Source organism: Balaenoptera acutorostrata, chromosome 9 (genome assembly GCF_949987535.1).
Source record: "Balaenoptera acutorostrata chromosome 9, mBalAcu1.1, whole genome shotgun sequence".
Taxonomy (NCBI): Eukaryota; Metazoa; Chordata; class Mammalia; order Artiodactyla; family Balaenopteridae; genus Balaenoptera; species Balaenoptera acutorostrata.
The window spans coordinates 36,277,059-36,303,101 of record NC_080072.1 but is presented as its reverse complement, the minus strand read 5'-3'; positions in this window follow the sequence as shown (position 1 = coordinate 36,303,101).

Sequence of the window (26,043 nt, the reverse complement as noted above, 5' to 3'; positions counted from 1 at the left end):
TAAGAAAACACCTTATATCAGAATCACTAGGACCTATTTAAAGACTGACCAGAGAAAAATTAAAATAAAGTTCAATAACCATAAAATAATAAAAACAGTGAATTAAGTTCCAACTAAAATGCTAGAAAAAAAGAGAACACAGCAATTCAAAGAAAGCATAAACAAGCATAAATTAAAAGCAAAAATTATTAAGGTAAAGCATAGGAAAATCAATAGATGTAATTAATAAGTCAAAATCCCATTTTCTGGTTAACAAAGTAGACAAACTACTAGTTAATCACGGGAAAAAGAAAGCACATATATACAAAATAAGAAATGACAAGGGGAATATAACCATTGAAACAGAAGAAACTTTAAAAATTATTAAGAGACTATTTATAGATCGTTGTGACTACAGTGGAAATGTAAAGGTTAACTACACCAATTTCCACTGAAGACACAGAGAATGTTACTAAGGAACAACAAATAAAAATAGGCATTAAAGAGGTTCTACACTGGATAATCCCAATAATACATAAATTGCTCCAGAGCCTAGAGAATGAAGGACATTTTAAAATTCCTTTTTAACATTGATAACTAAACTTAATAAAAAATTGCTGAAAGGAAGAAAATTTCAGAACAAATATCACATATAAAACTACACAAATATTTATTTAAGAGAACCCAAGATCACAAGAAGAAAATAATACATCATGATAAGTAAGATTTATTAGAAGAATGCAATATTTGCTTACTATTGGGAAATATATTAATATAATATACTATATTAATAGATCTAAGTAGAAAAACTATATATGTCCATATGTTTTCACAAACACACTCCCATTTATAATTTTTTAAAACCCAGCATATTAGAATTGTATTTTATGGACCTTGGATATTATTCTGAATATAATGGGAAGCCAATGGAGAATATTTAAGCAAGGCAATAACGTTATCTGATTTACGTTTCAAAGATATTTATATTATCTGGTTCTGGTTCAGTAAATTCCTGAAGACTTGCCGGAACCATAACAGAATCTACATTCCAGAAGAGGAGAAGAAAATGTGATCCTTCAGGAAACGGCCTTAGAAAAGGTCCTAACCTATTTTCAGGCCAGAGGTTGCCATAAAAATTCACTACAAATCCTGGGGAAGTTAGTTAAACAATGTGAACTATTTTATGCATAGTTTCTTTTATATAAAAGTAATTACTGCATGAGTCTTTTATCAGACAGTTCAATTCAATGTATAAATTATTATAGTTCTAGAAGAGAACTCTCACAATTGTGTTAAATATAAACACACAAAAAATGGCTCCTTTCATTCAATTGCTATTAAACTGTTTTTAAAAGTGTTAATGTTGCCAGCCACAATTACATCTTATTGATTTACATTTTTAATTACATATTGCATGACTGAAAGTTAATCTGATGATGATTATCCATTGAGTAAATATTAGGGAGTAATTAGAAGGTTAGAGATTCTCTTGAGCAGTGGCAGGCATGGAAAAGGGATCATTCTCTCCATTATAAATAGTATAATTGCTATATGAGGCTATAAAGATTGTGTAGAATTTGTTAGTAAGCATACAGATCAGGTCCTGTGTATGTTACCATTCGAAATCTTAAGCTTAAGGCTGGAACTTGACATGCGAATGAATATGGGAGAAAAGGTTTGACTGACAGGGCTTGAGAACTGGTGTAGATTAACCTAAAAAAACATGGCTCTTGCTTGCCTTTAAGTCAGAAAGTCCTTTTTGATTAGAGATATCATTTTTCTTACCCTTTTTACTGGTAATCATTAGGTCAGCTGAACTTGTTATTTGGCTCATAGTTTTAAGCTCATTATATACATGTTCATGAAAAACAAAATGGTGCAAATGGCTCTTAACCCTGCTTCAAGGAGGTATTTTCCCTCTTGATTGAAATTCTGCTACCCTTCCCTCAGAACAAGCCGAGAGACCCATTTTTCTTGTTCTCCCAGATGTTACGCAAGCAAAAAAAATTTTTTTAATCCAAGGATGTAATCATGTTGTTTCTTCACTTAAAATCCTTTAATACTCCTCACCAGCTGCAGAATAAAGTCCATGCCTTTTACGTTGTTTCCAAAACCCTGAACCTCACAGTTACTTTACCACCCCCACTGAAACTCTCCCTCTGATCTTTCCCAGCTCTGTATTTCGGGGCACATTTTCCCCTTCACCTGAAATAGCATCCCCTTATTTACCTGTGTGGTGACATTCTATTCATCCATCAAAACCCAACTCAAATGTTATTGTCTTTGCCCAGAATTATGTGCCATAGACATCACTTCTTCTGTGTATCCATAGCACTTGGTGCCACGTCTTCATTACAGGATTTAAAATATTATTTTATTATTGTTTATAAGTTTGTTTCTACCCAATATAGTGAGCTCTTGGTGTTAAGGCGTTAAATCTTCATTTCTAAGTTTATTTATGTTTTTGTTCATTTAAGAAATATTTGTTGAGTGTCTACTGTGTAGCAAGTCATGAGGTGATGGAGAGTGATGGAGGAGTTGGCCGGTGAGAATCTGCAAGAGGAAAGAAGTGGAGTTAGTCTGATACAGAAATAAGGTTGGCAGTTTGAGTACAGGAAGAAGCCAATGAGACTAGAGCAGAGTGAGGGACAGGGAAAATGGTAGTGTGACCAAATGCATGTCTGTTTTTACAGACCTCATGCTGAGCCTGACAAAGAGAAGAATTCATCAAAAGTAATTTCCCAAATAAAAATTGCTAATGAGATAAATCTTAATTAACCATCAAGTTATTTAGAATAGCATAATTTAAGAAATTATGGGGTACTATAAAAATCATACCTTTCATTACAAATGGGAAAATAAGGCCTAGCCAGACCCTGAGTCTTATTCTTGTAGACCTAAAACAAATGGACTGCAAGATATTTCTCAAGCATAGATGGGTTTATTTGAGATCAGTGGAGAATTGCAATTCTGAGTCTGCAACCACGGCAAGCTATGTGCAAGCCCTCCACCCCACCACCCACTGCATGGCAAGGGAAGGAAAATGTTTTTGTAAAGGGGAAAAGGAAGTTGAGAAGGCTACAGGAAACACAGAGTCTATGGCTTTTCATTGGCTGAGTCCTTACCAAGAAAGAAAAGGAGTCTTTCTTCTTCCTGTTGGGCTCTGCTATTGTCATAGGACGTAAGGGCTCCCCTTTATCTATCTATCTATCTAGCATCATCTATCTATCTATCTACCTACCTATCTATCTATCATCACCTATCTGTCTATCTACCTACCTATGTTAGATTTTTGCACAAGAATCATTTGCAAAAAGGGGTTATGCTACTCAAAACAAAAAAAAGTTAGAAAACTGTTGTTCTAAAGAAATATTTAGTTATTGACTAAACCACAATGTCTCTTCAAGCCACATTAACATCTACTACATCCTTCTCCTGGGCTCACTATTATAGGCCACCAGTGCAAGTACATAGTCACATCGAAAGCGTTATTTCTGAAACTCTTCCTTAGCTTTTTTTAAAAAAAATTTTTGGCCAAACTGTGTGGCATGTGAGATCTTAGTTCTAGTTCCCTGACCAGGGATCAAACCCACGCCCCATGCACTGGCAGTGTGGAATCTTAACCACTGGACTGCCAGGGAAGTCCCTGCTTTTCTTAACACGTGATTCCAAACCGTTACTGACTTTCTTGATACAATCTTAATATTTAATGACTCATTTCTGTCTTGTTTTGACCTTTGGACTTTGTATTCTTCACCATTTCCCTGGCTATAACCTCTGACTTTGACTTCTCTCCACAGCTATTTTGCTTGTCCCCCAGTTATACCGTTTTGGGTCCCATCTTCTAAACACTTCTATTCTTTCAATTTGGTGGTATATACAACCTTCCTAACTTTTGTATAACTCTCAGATATAGTGCTTCCACCAAGCTCAGCCCAAACCTTCAATGAAAATGGCCATAAAGAGTCACTCTACAACAAGTGGTACCATGTCTGAAATGCCAGTTTTCTGCTTGACCTTTGCTAGATTCTACTCTCTATTCAATCCCCTCCTTACTATTTTAACTTTTCTCATTTCTTACTGAGACCATGAGAGACCACTCATTGCAGGAGTGGAAAGAACACAGTCATTTAATGATAGAAGGCATAAGTTTCCATCTGTGAGATCTTGAACAATCACCAAATATATCACAGAATCTCTGTAATTATACTTATGTCATCCTTCTGGATGAATAACATGGCATCATGTATGGGAAAACAACTTTGAAAGTACAAATTGACACATAAGGTTAATTCTGATTATGTTTTATCTATAGACTTAAATTTCAGACTATTTCCCTTTATAGGTATACTTTATATCTGTTTTCAGCCATTTTTCCCTCTGAAGACACTAATCAAATTTCTGAGTCAACCTTTTATGAAAATTGATGACCTGTGTGAACATATCATAAAGGCTTCTAGGGCCTTGGAAGGGACAGGTGGGAGCCCTGATGCTTAAGCTTATTTAGCTTCATAGTAAATCTACTTACGGAGAGAAGAATGAAAGCCAGGGCAGTTATGAAAAAGTCATGGACTGTTGACCTTTGAACCTGAAGACAAATGCAGCTCACCCATATTCTAATTGAATGTTGCTGTATCCTAATCATGATTCAGCCTCATTGGGTTTAAAAAAATCAAGATGAGCAATTGTGCATTTGAATGGCAGCCAAATGAGAAAAGACCATATCCTTCAGCAAAGCCATCTGCCCACTTTTATAGCCTGAAATGATGCAAAAATGTCACCCTGTGATCTATAGCCCATTTTCTTATGATTATCTCTAGAGCTCGTAAAAATCTCTGTACTTTTTCTAGTTTAATCCTATCTAGGTTCCATTACACATTGATTTAGTTGAACAAAATCCATTACATAATGATGCGTGGTGATTATTGCTTTAATAAACCCAATTTTAACCTATTTTATTCATTTCAGTGCCTTCCCAAATGCATTGAATGAAGTGAATTAAATTTTCTTCTCTTACTTTCACCTTGCCCCAAGTTAAAGAATAAGATGGTATTGAAAAAGTAATTGACTCTGTGTGATGAATAACATTTAAAAATGACTCCCAAGATTCCTGCCCTCTTGTGTTCATGCAATATGTAATCCCACTTCCTTGAATGTAGGCAAGGACCTGTAAATATGATGGGATATCACTCCTCTTATTAGGCTATGTCATGTGGCAAAGGTGAAGTGATTTTGTAGATGCACTGAAGGCTCCTAATCTGTTACCACTAACTTAATCAAAAGAGAGATAATACCTGGTGAGCCTGACCTAATCAGGTGAGCTTATTAAAGGGTATGTTAATCGTCAGAGATAGAGGAAGTCAACATGATTAGAACCATCAAAGACTCTCTTCTGCTAGCCATGAGGAAGTACTCTTCCATGTTTTAGAGAAAGCCACATTTCAAGGAATAGTGGGAAGGTCTATAAACCAATGACCTCAGTCCCTACAATCACCAGGAACTAAATTCTGTCAACAACCACTGAATTTATAAGAAAATTCTCAAATCCAGATTATATCACGGCCCGAGACAACACCTTGATTTCATCCTGGTGAGACCCTGAGCAGAGTTTCTGTGCTGAGACCCCTGACCCACAGAAACTGTGAGATAATAAGATCTGTCATAATTTGTTATACAGTTATAGAAAACTAATACAATCTGGTTTAACCTAAAAGGTAACAAGGTAAACCAATATACCAGGAAATTAAATTTCATGAAAATAATGACTATATGTTATCTATCATGTATTAATAGAATATCTCTTTGGGCCTCAGTATCTTCCCATCTGTGAAATGGTAATGTGAGGAAGAATCTTATGCTTCAGTAGTGGCTTCTAGACTTTTGGCTTTTATGGAACAGTAAAAATTTCATTACATTATTTTTGAGACCAATTCAGAATTTTCAACTTTTTATTTTGGTATAGAAAGTATATAACTATTATTATTAAACTAGTATGAAAAATAAAGAATGTTGTAACACAAATGGTGATGGTCAGTTTTGTGTGTCAGCTTGGCTAGGCGACAGTCCCCAGTTATTCAATCAAGGTGTTACTATAAACGTAATTTGTAAATGTAATTAAGGTCCATAATCAGTTAACTTTAAGTAATAGAGTTTATCCTAGATAATCTGGGTAGTCCTGAATTTGATCAGTGGATAAGGCTTGAGAGCAGAGCTGAGGTTTCCCTGAGAGAGAAGAAATTCCACCTGTAGATAGAAACTTCAGCTCATCCCAGAGAGTTCTAGTCTGCCCTTCCTGACAGCCTGTCCTATAGATTTCAGAGTTGGCTTGACAGTCCCCACAATTCTATAAACCAATATCTTGCAAATAATTTTTTTAATATATACTTCCTATTGATTCTGTTTATCTGGTGGAACCCTGACTGATACACAAATATAAAATAATAAAAGAGTAATAAATTTAAAGTTAGGATGACTTCCTATACTACAATTATTTTTATTCATTTCTTCATGAATTGACATTGAGATGAGGTTAGCCTCAGCATTCAATGATTTCATAGCACTGCTTTGAACTTTATTCTTATCATTTCAAGCCTCCATATGCATCAAGATAAAAAACAAATGAAAAAAACCCACCCCATATCTTTACTTTGTCTAGCTTGCAAATAGGTAAACTGGGTAGGAAAAATATACAGATATCTCGACGTTCTATATTATAGAGAAAAGAAAGAGGAAGGATACAGGAGGGAAGAAAAGAAGGAAGGCAGGCATTATCCAGTTGTCAGATTACTCCATCTTCTTAACCTTACTAACACTTAAAAGGCCACATCAAGTATATAGTTCATTTGTGAGTCATGGTCATACCAAACTCTACTCCTGGTTTACACATAGAAGAGCAAGATTCACAATGATTGGAATAATCATTTTCTACGGTTAAGCTCAGCAGAATCCCTATTAGAATTGCAATAAGCCATACCATTCTCCACTTTCAGGAAGTGTCTGACCTGCTGATTGTTTAAATTACACACATTACTTTCAAAAGCTGGGAATGACTTTTCCAGAATCTGCATCATAAAAATAGTGTCATCCAGAGGAAGTCTGTGTTTTCTTAATAATTACATTAGTCCTTGATAAGTACTTTATAGGGTACATGAGAGAGGAACATCTTGTTTAAAAGCATAACATTTTATTGATTTCCTGGTCAGTACCTTGGCAATGGTTTTAGAGCTACATGGTAGTTCTTAAACGGCACTAAAATCCTTCAGGCCATGAAAATTCGGTTTTGCTCAAGTAATGTTTATTGGTCATCTCACAATCCAGAGAGGCAACCTGTAAACAAATAACTGCAAATAAGGGTGATGGATGCAATGACATAGGACCTAAAGTTGTGAACTCCTGAGAGTCCTGAGGTAACAACAATAACAACAACAACAAAAATCCAAGTTAGTGTCCATTCACTGAAGCTGGGAAATTGTTTTTATGTATCTGAAATCAAAAAAATTACAGAGGCTGTAATCAACTTTTTTCAAAATTGTTCTTTTTGATCAAGTTTAAGATAGATCACAGAAATTGGGTCTCATCACTGTCCAGCAAGAGGGAGGGGTTTTAATGTGCATACTTTCCAGAATCATTTTTATTATATTTTTAAATTATATATTAAATATAATTTATTATAAATAATGTTATAATATTCTTTATTATACTTGTGGAAAATAACACCCTCAAACATTGAATCACCATCTTGATTTTCTGGAGCCCAAACTAACCTCTAATTTTGTAGACCCCAGTTTCTTTTGACTACTGAAATTATACTTGTAAAATGGGTTATTTTAAAAATTTTAATGGGATATAGATCCTTATCCAGCCCATAGAGTCTATAGCCAAGCAGGATATAAAAAATTAGCTAGAATTCCCTAAAACAATTAGCTAGATAATGGGAGGTGTAAAAGGAAAGTTTCTAAGCCGATATCCTCCCATCAAAAATCACTTTAAAAAGTGGAAAAAATATATGAAGTAACAGTTTTAAGGTACTGGACAACAGCATAGGGATATGTGACAGAAGGCAAAAACACAAAGTTAGATCTACTTTCCAAATTGCTGAAGAGGGCAGTGGAGCCCAAACACAGAGCACGATAGTCTCATTTTAACTGTGCAAATACAGATCATAGTTTAGACGTCCACATGATCAGGCAGCCAGAATTTGCAAGATTAGGTAATGTAGAAGAGAATTCTGTGCATAAAATAATACGATAAATCTGCATGGCTGTGATTTTGAGGTTTTGGCCAAATATTAAACTGGGTATTCATAGACTGAAACTGCGTGGCATGGCAGAGAACAGCTTCTGGGAGGCTATGAACTGAATGGAAATTGTGGAATAGGGCTGAAATCAGTCAGAGTGGAGACAGTTGGAGAAACCTAATTTAACACCCCAGGCGTTGTTCAGTTGATACCCTAGCAAGGCCACACCTTAGTAGTAGTGCTGTACTAGCATTAGAATGAGGGCTATTCTAGACCAATCCTAACAAAGATTAAAACCACACCTCAATAGTATAAAACGAATCCTCCACTAAATTAGCAGGTTGTCAGAACAAAACTCAACATTCTCTAAAGGAAGAAAATAAAATTCCCTCCTTCAACAATGTAGTACTCATTATGTCCATTATAAAATAAAAAATTACCAGATATGCTAAGAAATAGGACAATGTCACCCATAACTGGGAGAATAAACAGTCAACAGAAACAGATGCAGTGATAACACAACTGATGGAATTAGCAGATAAGGACTTTAAAGTATCACACTTGAGTACTTAAAGTTATAACGAAAAAAAATCAGAAAAAGAAATAAAAACTGTAAAGGTGAAACAAATGTAAATTGCAGAACTGAAAAAATAGAACAAATAAAATGAAAAATCCACTAAATGAGCTTTTTGGAAGACTGGATGCTGCAAAAGAAAAATCAGTCAATGTGAATACTTGTCAGTAGAAACCATCCAGACTATAGTACAAAAAGTAAGAAAAACTGAAAAAAAAATTATAGCTAAGCTGCTGTAAATACCGCATGTTATGAACTTCAAGTATTGAGAGTTGACAGATGGGCAGGCACAGAGGTGGGAGGAGCCAACTTGCTTCAGTGCATCAACAGCTGCCTCTCCTCTGTGACCAGAGTGGCTCCTTCCCCATCTCTGTGACTTCAGTTCATGATTCTAAGGTTTGAGTGGCCAGGTGCTGATTTATTCTCCAATCAAAGCTTCTCCTGAACTTCACTGAATCCACTGGTGTGGTAGCTACCGTGGGCGTTGGCCACGAGCTGGGTGGTCTCTGTGGCTGATGCTGTTTATACGACAATTGGTATGTCTGTGGTCTCTCAAGTGTCCATGTTCACCCTCAACAGTCCCAGCTGATACCACAAACACTCTTGGGGCAGTGTCAGTGCCCTTCCCTCTCATCAGACTACATTCAGCATGGATAATACCAAGGTTTCAATGGAGTGGTCAGTAGAGTCTGAGCTACAGGCAGGGGCCAAAATGAGGTCCAGTAAAATCAAAGAATTGAAAAGAAATGGATATGGAGGTAAAAACTGATGTCATCCACCTTAATTCCAGAAGATGGTGTCTTGGCCTAAAGGGGCCACTTTGAAAGTATTGAACCTGATGCCTCCAGACCTGAGTTGAAATTATAAAATATGTGTTGGTCTTTGACATTGATAAGCCAAGAAAAGCAAAGTGCACAGCCAAGGTCTTAGCCAATGAGAGAAGTATCTAAAAATCAAGCCAAAGGCTGTGAAAATTGAGAAAAATAGACCCTATGTCACATGAAGTTCTAAGAACAAAATCAGAATTAGAGTGCATTTTCTTAGACTCACACACAAGATGGTGGCAAATGAGATTTTCCAAGTACAAATTCCAGCCTGAGTCAGCCAAGTAGTGACCATAGATCCAGGCCATACAGAGCTGAAAAACCTGAGTGTAGGGACAGGGATTTAGGTTGAGGCTCTATCTGGACATGAGCAGGAACAAGGGATAGAGTTTGGAATAGAACAGTGATTTTTTAACATTTTTATAGCAATAAAATCTTTCTATTTAAATGAAATCTCAGTATAACAAAAATGTGAAGCTTCTGGTTGAACTGAGGGCCATGTTCTGGGGAGACACATAAGCTTTGCCCTCTCAGCTTCCACTACACCTTTTATAGCAGGACTTTAATCATTCCCACAGAAACCTAGTACTTCAAGGCACACAGTTTTTAAATCCATGGACATGGATACTTGAAGGTACCACCTCAGAATCTGGAACTTGCATAGAGATAAAGTCAACAATCCTAGTGTGGAAGAAGGAGCAAGAATTTTGGAGTCTGATAGGCATAGTTTTTAAATCTAGTTCTCAATCTGTGTGACCTTGGGAAAGAGGCTGTTCCCTGGGCTGCAGATTTCTGCACTTTGACTTGTGGTGAAGGGTCTGGAAAGGTACTCTTAAGTTCTCTCCTTGACATAATATGAGGCTTTCACTAAATTTCTCTCAGTGACCTTCTTCAACTTTATTCCTTTCTACTTCCTAATACTTGGGGCTGATGTTCAGCTGCCACAACCTAGCAGAGATGTCTCAGTTGTTTAAGACTGATGGAGATGTACCTGTGTCACTGATTTTAAATATTTTGAATATCATTCCAGCCAACAGTGGATTAATGACTGCCATAAACTTGTACATATGCTATGTCAGGCATTGAACTAATATGATACACACATGAACTCAGATTATCCTCACCTTCACACTCTGGTGGAATTATGGGGATTATCACCATTTTATAGATGAGGAAACTCTAGTTAGATCCTTTCTCAAAGTCTTAAACTAAGAAGTGACAGTGCTAGAATTTAAACCCAAATTTCTCATACTTCAAATCTTTCATGTTTTTACTAAATCATATTCTCTGTCTTAGCACAGATATTCCATAAAGAAGAAGCCCTAAAACAAATTAAAAGAAAAAATGTGGCCTATTATATAGTATTCAGGAAAAACATGGCTGCCAAATATATCCACTAATGGCTGAATATCAATGGATTTTTAAGCTGGAATCCAAGAGAATTGGAAAAAATAAGTGAAAACTTATCATGCAAGTACGGTAAGATTTATTTTTTTGGTGTCAATTCAAATAGGCTTAAAATATAAACAGTGTCAATCCCTTAACTAGAGCAGTAAAGAAAAGATCTTAGTAATTTGTTGATTTAACTAGTTTTTGCAACATTAAATTAGATGAAGATATAGACCTTATCCAAAATGGCAAGGGAGTCCAAGAAAGATCTATTAATAGTTTTAAATGTTGGCTTAGTGACTAGGATATAATTATATTTTGTGTCTGTGGGTTCATAGAACATTAGTTTTATGGTTAGTAGCTTATCTGCCTTGGAGCTAAAAAGACTTTATATTTTTAATTGTGTGTCTAAATAACATTTTATGGTGAAATGATCTCCCATCAAAATGTCTGCAAGTTATTTTCTTCCTCCTGATGGCCAGAGATAAGGATGAGCATGATCTAGAGCAAAGAGGACATTAACTATTACAGATTTTCTGCTTAGCTAAAGGAGGAGATGATCTTTAGTTCTGCTTGTTTGCTTTGTTTTTGATTGAAAGGAATGCATCTGTCCTTCTATAACTGGGGTTTTTAGAAGAAGCTCAATTCATGGCTGCCTCCTTTGATTCCTCCATACTTAACTGGGCATCTTAAAGGACTAAAAATATCTGGCTTGGAGATATGAGATAATCTGTTTCCATTTAATTGAAACTCTGATTTTGGGGGTACAGACAAGAGAAATCTAGCATCATTTTATACAGGCAATAGGATCAGTGTATTTAGTCAAATGCACTGAGTTTGGTAAACTGGATTAAAGTTCTTTATAATTGACAAAAGTCCAATTGAATCAGCACAATCTCAAATATTACTAGTTTCCTACCTACCCTCAGCCTTGCAAAATTCTATGATAATTTTCCTCTCAACTGAAATCCTACTTCCAAGCACGGGAAAACTTCTCTGGATTTTGAAGGTCTCAAAAATGGCAGCAGAAGTAATCCTCTTAGTTCTCACATGGGCTTAATTCCTCTTGCTTATCCAGTTTATTTCATGCCCCACCTCCAGATTCTTTTTTGTACTCTTGCAGCATTCGGAAAGAAAAAAAAAGAAAAAGAAAATCCTCTTTGGAAAAATATGAGTTCCTATGTTATGGCAGGGATAAACACTTGTTAGGTTATCACACACAGTAGCAAGACACCCTAGGGAACTAGAGTTCAAAGAGCATTCTCACCCCACCCATTGAGCTATACAGAGGGATCCTGCTATGTTATTTGTAATGCAAAAAACACCCTCATGACTTAGTATGTTTTAACAGAGACTCAGGCAAAATCTGCTAGCCATGTGTCCTTGTTTATCCAAGATGACAAGAATGGCTTTTCTGTATATTTCTGACTATCCCTAGTTCTTAAATCCTTTGCTCAGCTCTTCCAGTTCAGGCAACTAACTAATATAGGGAAATGTTAACACAGTTTGCTTCCCAAACTAGAGTATTCTAGTGGTAACCTTTATTTTTTTATGCTGATTGATTTTCCATGTGTATAATTTAAAATATCTGGAATGCTCTTAATGAGTCCATATTCCTAAACAAATTAAAATTGGCATTCCCATAATAAGAGGTCTCTACTGGTGAAATTCTGCTTGTCACAGAAATAACTGATGTTCATAATGATGACTTAGAGACTTTCAAAGATTCTCAAATGCCAAATGAGTCATCAAAAAATTAAATTATGTTCAAAAGAGATTTACCTGCCTATTATTAAACTTTCAATCTATTATCTCTTTATCCTATATAATTATACTTTATTAAATTTTATATTTAATTTACTAGGAAATTCCCTTCCATAATCATTTCATACAGCAGCAAGTGTACTAAATTGAATTTAGGCTATGTATGATACAGTCTAAAGGGGAAGTGATATTTCTTCAAAACCTACTATATTTGAAAACACAGGTATTTTTTAAAAATAAACATTGTAATTTAGAATCGTTTTAGATTTACAGAAAAGTTGTGAAGATATTATAGAGAGCTCTGATATACCCCACAACCAGTTTCCTCTATTATTAACATCTTCCATTAGTATGGGACATTTATAACAGTTAATAAGCCAATATTGATATATTATTATTAACTAAAGTCCATGGTTTACAGTCGGGTTCATCTGCTGTACAATCTATGGGTTTTGATAAATGTATAATGCCATCATCACAGTATCATACAGAATAGTTTCACCATCCTAAAAATCCCTTGTGCTCTACCTTTTCACCCTTCCTTCCCTCCCTCCAAACTCCTGGTAACCATTGATCTTTTTATACTCTTTATAGTTTTGCCTTTTCCAGGATATCATATACTGGGAATCAGGTAGTGTGCAGCCTTTTCAGACTGGCTTAGCAATGCACACTTAAGTTTCCTTTATGTCTTTTTGTGGGTTGTATTCACTTATAATATTCCATTGTATGTATATACCACAGTTTATCCATTCACCTATTGAAAAGAATCTTGGTTCCTTCCAAATTTGGGCAATTTTGTATAAAACTTTTAAAATTTTTTGTCAATATCTACAAAATAACTTGCTGGGATTTTGATTGGGGTTGTGTTGAGTCTATAGAACAAATTGGGAAGAATTGACATCTTAATAATATTGACTTTTCTTATGCATGTACATGAAATATCTTTCCATTTATTTAGATCTTTGATTTTTGTATCAGAGTTTTGTAGTTTTCTTCAATGTACACCTTAATTATACTTTGCTAGATTTATACCTAAATATTTCATTGGGATGATAATGTAAATGATGTTGTGACTTTAATTTTAAATTTCAATTGTTCATTGCTGGTGTATAGGAAAGCAATTGACTTTTGTATATTAACCTTGTATTCTACAACCTTGTTATAATTGCTTATTAGTTCCAGGAGTGTTTTGCTGATTCTTTAGGATATTCTACATAAATAATCATGCCACCTGCAATACACACAGCTGGTGTATCCTTTACTTCCTTTTTTTGTCTTATTGTATTAGCTAGGACTGCCAGTATGATGTTAAATAGAAGTGATGGGACAGGACATCTTTTCCTCTTCCTTTGGGGAAGCTTCAGGTTTGTCACAATGAACTATATTATTAGCTACAGGTTTGTTGTACACGTTCTTTATTAAGTTGAGGAAGTTCCCTTCTCTGGTTTGCTGAGAGTTTTAAATCATAAATGAGTGTTGAAGTTTCTCAAATGCTTTTCTACATCTGTTAATATGATCAAATGATTTTTCTTCTTTAGCCTGTTGATTTAATTGATTACATTTATTGTCTTTCAAATGTTGCACCAGCATTATATACTTGGGAGAATTCCCACTAAGTTGTGGTGTATAATTAACTTCATACATTATTAGACTCAATTTTTGTGGAGGATTTTTTGCATTTATGTTCATAAGAGATATGTTCACTGGATAAGGAATTCTAGTTTGGATATGGTTTCTTTTTCTTCAGTACTTTAAATATTTCACTCTATTCTCTATTTGCTCACATCATTTTTGATCAGAAGTCCTCTGTAATTCTTATCCTTGTTCTTTTATAGGTAAGATTATTTTCCCATCTTTTTTTTTTTTCTATATTTCCTCCTTTTCTTTGGTTTTCTGAAGTTTGAATAGGATATGCATACGGTTGTGTGTGTGCATACATGTGTGAGAGAGAGTGCGTGTGTATGTACTGGTATTTACCTTGCTTGGTTGTCTCTGAACTTCCTGAATCTGTAGTTTGGTAACTGTAATTAATTTTTGAAAGTTCTCATCCACTATTACTTCAAATATTTTTCTGCTCATCTTCTCTTCTCCTTCTGATATTTTAATTATGTGTATGCTACACCTCTTGATATTGTTCCGCAGTTCTTGGATGTTCGCTCTTTTTTTTCTTTTCTCTTTATATTTCAACTTGGGACGTTTCTACTGACTTATCTTCAAGCTCAATGATTCTTTCCTAGACTGTGCCCAGTCTACCAAAGAGTCCACCAAAGGCATTCTTTATATCTGTAACAATGCTTTTGATTTCTACATTTCCTATTGATTTTTTCTTTGATTTTTCATTTCTCTGCTTACATTACTCATCTATTCTTACATGTTGCTTACTTTTTCCATGAGAGTTCTTACCACATTAACCACAGTTATTTAAAAGTCCCTGTCTGTTAATTCCAACATCTATATCATATATGAGTTTGGTTCCAATGATTGCTTTGTCTCTTTAGACTGCTGTTTCTCCTCCTCCTTTCCCTCCCCTCTTCCCCTCCCTCTCCATCTCCCTCTCCCTCTCCCTCCTCCTCCTTTTCCTTTGACATGCCTTGTGATTTTTTGTGAAAAGACAGGCATATTTTATTGGGTAATAGGAACTGAGGTTAAATAGATTTTCAATGTAATTTAGTTAATCTAAATAGGTGTTGGGTTGTGCTTAATGTTTCCTGTAGCCATAGATGCCAGAAGCTTCAAAGTCTTTAGTATCTTTTTTTTTTTTTTTCTCTTTCATCCTAACTTCGGGCTTCCCGAAGTATTCCTCCTCAGAGACATGCTTTTCAGCTGAAACCCACTGTTATTTTACTGAGGACTTCTTGGCATGGTACTAAAGTGTGGTAGAGAAGGAAATTTCTACAATCTTTGAATTAAAACTCAGTCTTTTAGAGGGCCTGAATCTTGGCACCATAACCTTCACAAATGTTTCTCCAGTGATTTAGCTTTTATTCCCCTCTTCTCCCTACACCTTTTCCTGGCTGCAATCTATTTTTATGAAGCCTTGACCATCATTGAAAATATATTTTTCCTTCTCTTAGCTGAAATAAGAAGGCTGGAGGGGAGCTGGAGTAAGAGGAATTTCTTTCCCCCACTGTGATAAGACTCAGACATAGTCCTTTCTGCTAGAGAGTGGGTCTTTGCTATGGAAAAGGTTCTGGATCTATTTCACAATGTTTTACAAGCTATATTTTATATCTTCCTTTGCCCTTGGCACTTGGGGACCCCCACTTGGGAATCTCTTGTTTTCTTAGATCTCCCTGACAGAAACCTAATGTGGGTCATAGAGGTAGAGCCAATGAAATTGTAGGGGCTTCCAAGGCTGTAGCCACCAGGAGCTTCTCACTCTCAGACTAGTCCACACCTAACCTCCAGCAATGCATCAAAAGTACTATTTCAGTGTTCCTGTTCCTCCAGGTAAGGAGAGCTCAGCTGTGTCTCTTTGAATATGACTATCTCTCCAGATTTGGGGGTGAAGTTTTATCTAACAATCTCAGTTCTCTGACAGATTCAAGAAAATTAACTGATTTTCGGTTTGTCTAACTTTTTCTTGTTGCAAAGACTTGGGGTGATGAATTCCAAGCTCTTTACATATTGGAACTGAAACTGAAAAACAGTATTTTAAAAATATATTATTTCATTTAAAATTTACATTACTACGAATAGGGAAGTAATATGACAGACACCATCCAATTAGTAAGACAAAAAAGCAACCACGGTTTAAATTCAGATCATCTGAACCCAACACCTTCTGTCATGTCATTACCGCATGCTGCTTTTTCATATTCTGTGTGTTGCTCCTTAGGATTACCAAGAGTGGCAGAGGGAGCAGGAAGCATTGGTGTGAATTCAGAAGTCAGTGGTTTAAATGGGCATCTGAGATCTGCAATTATTTTCAAGCTGAAAAATAATTTGATCCAGTAACTACTATTCAAGGAAAGGTCAAATCATTTCCCACTGTACTTACTGATGGACTTACAGTAACTGTAAGCTACTGTACTACAGTTCAATAGCTTTCACACAGGGAGTTTGTAATGTGGTCATTGACCTTGTACATTGGCACCTGCATTATAAAGAAGTAAATTTAGTCTATAACTGAAAACTCACAAACATTGCAATAGGTCAACACCATATATTGCACATGCATTCAAAGGCCAATAAAAGCAAATGCTGCAGCATTTGAGGGCTAGAGAAAGGGAGCAAAGTAGCAATCATAATGAAATACTGATCCTCCAGGTAATATTTTAAAACATCCTGTTAGTTCCCATACACACAAAAACATATGCTACTGTTATTATTTATAATCACCAGTCTTAAAGATTTTTATCTGTATAATTATTAATTTCACAATATATGCAAAACAGATATTATCATCCACACTCTGCAAATAAGGAAAGTAGAGAGGTTAAGTAATTTGCCTGGGTCATAGATTTTAAGTATTTGAGCCCCAACAATTGACCTCATATTCTTTATTAACAAAGTCCATTTTCCTTCTGTCAAAGAAACTTACAGAGAAATTGATTTTTATGTTTTATGTGGGAGAACTACACAAGTGGAGTTTAGTGGAGAGGGAAGAAGGTGGCTAACAGTGATAAAGTGATGATCTACATGCCTTATAACTCCTTTCACTGACACACTTCAGTTAGCTTTTCTCTGAGGATATTGTGTAGGCAGTGACAAAAGTGAGTTCTTGGCTTTGGTAAGAATAAACACACGGTATCCACCCTGCAACAAAAGCTAGCTCACCATACACTTTTATTCAGGAATACCCTGGGAGTATACTTTTGTCATTTGTCTGAATGGGTATTCTATTTCCTCATGCATATGTGGTCTTGCAAAACAAAATATGGTTTTTAGTCATTTTGGAAATTCTTTTTATTCACATGATAAGCCAGAATCTCTTTTGCACACTTTTTATATTTTACATGCTGAGTCAAAGCTGATTTCAAATATCTGACGGCATGCATTTGGGTTTATATTAAAAAGTTCTCCCATAAAACTCAATAAAATTGATCATGTAGGCCAATGATATAAATAGTTTTACTAGTTTTATGTATAATGTGCATGATTTCCTTACTTTAAATTCAACTTTAAGTAAATACTTTATTATTGTTATTTTATAATAATATTATTATTATTATTACATAATCTCCATTAAGTCATGAGAATTCTAGCCCATAGTACACACTTGCAAAGATATCTAAAGCAGAAAAATTTGTGAATAGGTGGAACAGATGGTTGTCTGAACAATCTCACATTTAGTGTTTTGGGGAAGTCATCTGCCTAAACATATGTCTTACTAGCCTGTTTCAGTATGGGTTTTCTAACACGAGAGCTCCAATCCTTTGGTTTGTGAAGAATTTAAAGTCTAAAGATTTAAGAATACTTTTACATTCAGTGACCTCCTACTGTATTAAAGCATTTCAATTAGTGCAAAGGAGTAGAAATTACAAAGAACATGGAGATAAGACATGAAAATGAATACATTATAAGGTAGTATGTGATTAAAACCCTTTAATCTCTGTTTTAAAAAACCATATGGATATCTCTATGAGGAATACCACTTTAAGTTTAGGAATCAGTGACAATGTAGTTTGTAAATTATTTTTTCATCTAAGAGGATTGTCTTGTAGTAATTAGAAAAAAGATACCAAGATACAGTCATGATACAGATATGATCTAGGGCCATTTATCCATAAGGAAAGGAGAAAGGAATTCTATTTGGGAAGACAAGGCTTGAATTATTTCCGAGGAAATGGTATTTCGGCTGAGGTGTGATGAGAAGGTAGCGGGAAACATAGTAAAAACTGTGTTTAAATGGAATAAGAATGCACAGGTTTTGTTTTAATCCTGCCATACTTGGGCACATCACTTCACTTCTCTGACGCTTAACTTTCTTATTTATATAAAAGGGGAATTAGGGTAAATTGGCACTAAAAATATGTATATGTTTGCTACCCCTGTTACTTATGTTTCTCTGTCAGATATCACTAGTCAAACATACCACTCTGTAGAGATAAGCTGAGATAAAGTCTCAAAATCTGTTCAAAAATTGCAGATGGATATAGATAATCTTATGGAAAAAATTGCTAGAAATAATAAGTAAATACAGCAAAGCTGTAGGATACAATATACAAATATCAATTGAATTTCCATATTCTAGCAATGAAATATTAGAATGTGAAATTAACGATGTTACCTCAGCATCATTAATGCTACCTCAGCATTAACGATGTACCTCACATAACTCTATGAGCTCTGCATGCTTGCCCATGCTTAGTTAGGTCAGTCTTTAATTTTACCCATTCTAACAAATGTATAGCAATATCTTGTTGTGGTTTTAACTTATATTTACTTAATAATTAACGATGTTTACTATCTTTGTATGTGCTCATCCATATAGCTTTTCTGATGAAGTATCTGTTAAGAATTTTGTCCATTTTAATGGGTTTTTATATTATTGAGTTTTGAGAATTTTTTTTGTATATCCTTGATATATATTCAGATAAATGATTTGCAAATATTTTTTCCCCAAATTGTGGTTTACATTTTAATTTTCTTAAGACTGTTTTTGGAAGAGCAGAAGTTATTAATTTTTGTAGTGAAATTTATTTATTTGTTATTTTATATATTTTATATATCATGCTTTTGGTGTCATATCTAAGAAACAAATTGCCTAACCTAATATCACAAAGATTTTCTCCCATGCTTTCTTCTGGAGATATTAGTTTTAGGATCATGATTAGTCCTTTGCAAATTTTTACATATGGTGTAAGAAATGGAATATCATATTTTTGCATATGGGTACCCAAAATTTTCAGTACTATTTGTTGAAAACCTTATCTTTTCCCACAGAATGACCTTTGCAACTCTGCCAAAACCCAATTAACCATACATGTACAAGTCTGTTTCTGGACTCTATTCTGTTCCATTTTGATCAAATTATCTTAATGCCAATATCATACTACCTTGATTACTGTAACTTTACAGAAAGTTTTAATGTCTGGTAGAGTAATATCCTTAACTTTGTTCTTCTCTTTCAAAGTTGTTTTGTCTATTCTATATCTGTTGCATTTCCATTTGAATTTTAGAATCAGCTTTTTGGTTTCTACAAAAGAATCTGCTCAGATTTTCATTTGGATTGCTTTGAATCAATAGATAATTAAGATAAAATTGGTATCTTAAAAATATTGAGTCTTCCCACATATGATCAATATATATCTACAGGCATACCTCGTTTTATTGCACTTCACTTTATTGTGCTTCATAAGCATTACATTTTTTACAAATTCTAGGTTTGTAGAAACCCTGAATTGTCAGATGACAGCTAGCATTTTTTATCAATAAATTATTTTTAAATTAAGGTATGTACTTTTTTAAAACATAATGCCATGGCATACCTAATAGACTATAGCAGAGTGTACACATAAACTTTTATATGTACTGGGAGACCGAAAAAATTATGTGACTCACTTTATTGCAAAATTCACTTTATTTTTGTGGTCTGGAATTGAACTTACAGTATCTCTGAGGTGTGCCTGTATTCTTTAAGTAACTTAATTTCTTTCTCCACATTTTTGCAGTTTTCAGTATACAGGTCCTATACATCCTTTGTTAGATTTATCCTAAGTATTTCGCATTTTGATGTTACTATAAATTATTAGCACCAAATTGTTATAAATATATATTACATTTTAAAATTTCAATTTCTAAATGTTCTTTGCTAGTATATAGAAATATAATTTTTTATATTTACATAACAATCTTGTGTCCTACAACCTTGTTAAAAGTCATTTATTTTCCTAGTAGCTCTTTTGCAGATTAAATCACATTTTCTCTGTAGATGTCATGTCACCTGCAAATAAAGACAGTTTTACTTTTTCCTTCATATTCAAATGTCTGTTTGTTTGTTTTTTTCTTACCTGCCTACACTGGCTAGAATCTACATTACATGCTAAATAGAAGTATTGAGAGCACATTTCCTTCTCTTGTTCCTGATTTAAATAAATTGGTCAAATGGCTCCTCACTTGCATTGTTTCCAATTTTAAAAAAATTCTGCCATGTTTCTTATCTTTTTTCCTTTATACATAATGTTTCTTTTTTTCCATGGCTGCTTTTAAGATTTTATCTTCATCTTCAGTTCTAAGAAATATGATCATAATACACCTTGGTATAGCTAGTTTCATGTTTCTTGTTTAAACTCCCTTTAGCTTCTTGGATCTACAAGTTAACAGCTTTCTTCAAAATTGGGATTTTTTCAAGCATTATGCCTTCATATATATTTTTTAATATCCCCCCAACTTCTCCTTCAGAGACTCCAATTAAATGTGTATTAAGCTGCTTTAAGTTGTCCCACTACTTACTGATGCTCTTTAAAAAAAAAAAAATTTCATTCTTCTTCCTCTGTGAATTTTATTTTGGAAAGTTTTTATTGGTAAGTCTTCAAATACACTGATTTTTTTCCTCTGCAATGTCTAACCTACCACTAATCCAATCCAGTATACCTTTTCATCTCAGATACTGTAATTTTCATCTCTAGAAGTTTCATTTGTTTTATTATTATCTCTTCTCTATTTCTGAATATATCATGTTCAATCTTTTTTCTAGGTTCAGGACTTATGTGATATAGTTGCCTAACTGTTTTAATATTGTTGACTACTAATTCTATCATCTGCATCACTTCTAGATCCATTTCCACTTATACTTCTTCTTACTATGGGCCATAATTTCCTTCTTGGTGTGTCTAGTATTTTTTTTTTTTAACCTGGATGCAAAATACTGTGAGTTTTACCTGTTTGGATGTTAAGTATTTTGATATTCCCAAAATATTCTTAAGCTTTCTTCTGATATGTGGTTAAGTTACTTGAAAATGTTTTGATCTTTCTGAGTTTTACTTTTAAGATTTGTTAGGAGGGATCAGACCAGCATTTAGTTCATGGTTAATTCTTCTGAATACTAAGGTAAGACTCTTTTTAGTAGTCCAATGTTCTACAATGTTCTGTGAATTATGAAGTTTTCTACTCTGATTGTTGTAAATATGCTCTCATGAGATCTGGGCATTGTTTCTCCTAATCTTTTCAGATTTTTTGTTCTCTGACCTTGAGTAGTTTCTTTAAACATATCTTGATCAGTGTTAACTGATTACTTGAGGAGGACCCTGTAGAGATCTCTGAAATTCTCCCCACTCTGGCTCTCTATCCTATGAACTCTTGCCATCTTGGCATCAAAAGACTCCTAGCTTTATCATCTTAGCTCACAGTGTACAATGGACTCTGACTAAGGTCCCCCTATCTGCCCTGCAACCTGTAAACTACCTCCTCCAGACATTGACCTATGGGAATCATAGGGTTTTCTGCATTTTTTCCTATAGCTCAGGGGTCATTATCTTCTGTTACCTGATGTCCAGTAATTTGAGAGCCAATTTTTCATATATTTTGTCCATTTTTTAGGTTGTTTCAAGAACAAGGGTAAATATAGTCCCTGTTACTCCACCTTAGCCAGAAGTGAAAGTTTTCAAATTATTGATTATTGCTGTATTAAATGACTGCCTAACATATAGTTTCTTATTAACAGAAAACAGATATTTGAATAAATGAAAGGAAGACGAGAATTTTCCAGACAGAGGTAAAACCCTGGGCTAGGAATGAACTTCTGAATTTAGGGCATATCAGAAAAACTGGTGTTGCCAAAATAGAGTGAATGAGGGGAGATAGTAGTAATGAATACCTATATAGAGATGAGAAAGAGCTAGGTGATACAGGACCTTCTAAGAACTTTGAATAGTTTTCTAATCATCCTGCAATATTGTGGTTCTGACCAAGAGAAAGGTATGATTATATATACATATTTAAAAGATCACATTAAGCCATGCATACAGCCAGCTGCATGGAGAACCATCACCACCCACCCACCAGTGCACCGTAGCAGCCATATGGGAGGCCATCGTCACCCACCAGTGGGCAAAAGCAGTCAACCCTACCTTCCAGTGTGTGCACAATAGTCGACCCCACCACAAAAGAAGGGCACACACAACCCACATAGGGGACACTCCTAGAACATCTAGCTCTGGAAGTCAGAAGAGAGAATGCTGCTGGGCCCCATAGGACATTTTCTACATAAGGCCACTTCTCCAAGATGAGGAGACATAACAAACCTATCTAATACATAAAAATAAACACGAGTTAGGCAAAATAAGGAGAGAGAGAAATATGTTCCAAACAAAGGAAAAAGACAAAATCTCAGAAAAACAACTCAGTGAAGCAGAGATAAGCAATTTACGCAATAAAGAGTTCATGGGGGTTTCCCTGGTGACGCAGTGGTTAAGAATCCACCTGCTGATGCAGGGGACATGGGTTCGAGCCCTGGACAAGGAGGATCCCACATGCCGTGCAGCAACTAAGCCTGTGTGTCACAACTACTGAGAACCGTGTGCCTGGAGCCCATGCTCCGCAGCAAGAGAGGCCACCGCAGTGAGAGGCCCATGCATGGCAGCGAACAGTGGCCCCTGCTCACCATAACTAGAGAGGAGCCCGCGTGCAGCAACAAAGACCCAACACAGCCAAAAATAAATAAAATAAATAAATTTATTTTAAAAAAAAGAGTTCATGGTAATGATATTAAAGATGCTCACAAATTTCAGAAGGAAAATATATGGATACAATGAGAACCTAAAAAGAAAGAGTTAGAAAACATGAAAAAGAACCAACCTGAGCTGAAGAATAAAATAACTGAAATTAAAAATACACTACAGGGAATCAACAGTAGATTAAATGATTCAGAAGAATGGATCTATGATCAAGAAGACAGAGTAATAAAAATCACCCAAATTTAACAGAAAAAATTTTTTAAAATGAGGATAGTTTAAGAGACCTCTGGGACAACATCAAGTATACAAGCATTCACATTATAAGAGGTCTTAGAAGGAGAAGAGAAAGAGAAATATGCAGATAACTTATTTGAAGAAATAATAGCTAAAAATTTCCCTAACTTAGAGAAGGAAACAGACATTGAGATCCAGGAAGCAGAGAGTCCCCCAAAAGATGAACTCAAATAAGTCTGCACCAAAATGCATCATAATTAAAATGGCAAAAATTAAAGATAAAGAAAGGATCTTAAAAGCAACAAGACAAAAGCAACTAGTTACATACAAAGGAACTCCCATAAGATTATCAGTTGAGTTTTCAGTAGAAACTTTGCAGGCCAGAAGGGAGTGGCATGTCAAAGTGCTGAAAGAAAAAACAAACAAACAAACAAACAAACCCTATAACCAAGAATACTCTACCCAGCAAGGTTATCATTCAGAATTGAAGGAGAGATGAAGAATTTACAGACAAGCAAAAAGTAAAAGAGCTCATCACCACTAAACTGTCCTTACAAAAATAAAGGCATTTCTCTAAGACAAAAGAAAAGGTTACAACTAGAAATAAGAAATTTACAAAAGGCTCTTTGACATAAATCACAGCAAGATCTTTTTCGATCCACCTCCTAGAGTAATGGAAATAAAAACAAAAATAAACAAATGGGACCTAATGAAACTTCAAAGCTTTTGCACAGCAAATGAAACCATAAACAAGACAAAAAGACAACCCTCGGAATGGGAGAAAATATTTGCAAACGAATCAACGGACAAAGGATTAATCTCCAAAATATATAAACAGCTCATCCAGCTCAATATTAAAGAAACAAACACCCCAATCCAAAAATGGGCAGAAGACCTAAATAGACATTTCTCCAAAGAAGACATACAGACGGCCACGAAGCACATGAAAAGATGCTCAACATCACTAATTATTAGAGAAATGCAAATCAAAACTACAATGAGGTATCACCTCACTCCTGTTAGAATGGGCATCATCAGAAAATCTACAAACAACAAATGCTGGAGAGGGTGTGGAGAAAAGGGAACCCTCTTGCACTGTTGGTGGGAATGTAAATTGATACAGCCACTATGGAGAACAATATGGAGGTCCCTTAAAAAACTAAAAATAGAATTACCATATGACCCAGCAATCCCACTACTGAGCATATACCCAGAGAAAACCGTAATTCAAAAAGACACATGCACCCGAATGTTCATTGCAGCACTATTTACAATAGCCAGGTCATGGAAGCAACCTAAATGCCCATCAACAGACGAATGGATAAAGAAGATGTGGTACATATATACAATGGAATATTACTCAGCCATAAAAAGGAACGAAATTGAGTCATTTGTTGAGAAGTGGATGGATCTAGAGACTGTCATACAGAGTGAAGTAAGCCAGAAAGAGAAAAACAAATATCGTATATTAATGCATGTATGTGGAACCTAGAAAAATGGTACAGATGAGCCGGTTTGCAGGGCAGAAGTTGAGACACAGATGTAGAGAATGGACATATGGACACCAAGGGGGGAAAACTGCGGTGGGGTGGGGATGGTGGTGTGCTGAATTGGGCAATTGGGATTGACATGTATACACTGATGTGTATAAAATTGATGCCTAATAAGAACCTGCAGTATAAAAAAACAAACAAACAAAACAACTAATACTAAACTTTCATTGGGTTATTTGTATGGAAATATGTTAATGTAAATGTTTCAGACATTACATGAAATTTCTAAAAATCTTAAAAAAAAAAAAAAGAAATTTACAAAAGGAAAAATCTCATTGGTTAAAGGCAAACATATAGTAAAGGTAGTGGATCAACCACTTATAAAGCTAGTAGGAAGGTTAAAAGACAAAAGTAGCAAAATCATCTATATCTACAGAAAGTAGTTAAGGGATAAACAAAGTAAAAAGATATAAAATATGACATCAAAAACACAAAACATGGTGGAGGAAGTAAAAATGTAGGACTGTTAGAGTGTGTTTGAGCTTAAGACATCATCAACTCGAAAATAATCATATGTGTCTACATAGATATAGATATATGTTGTTATATATAAAGCCTCATCATAACCACAAAACAAAAATCTACCATTGATATACAAAAAGTGAAGAGAAAGGAATCCAACCATAACACTAAATATAGTCATCAGGTCACAAGGGAAGAGAACAAGAGAAGAAACGAACTGAGAGGAAATACAAAAGCAGCAAGAAAACAATTAACAAAATGGCAATAAGTACATACCTATCAATAATGACTTTAAATGTAGGTGGACTAAATGCCCCAACAAAGGACATTGAGTGGCTGAATGGATTAAAAACAAAAAACAAAAAACAAAAAAACATTTATATGCTGCCCATATGAGACACACTTCATA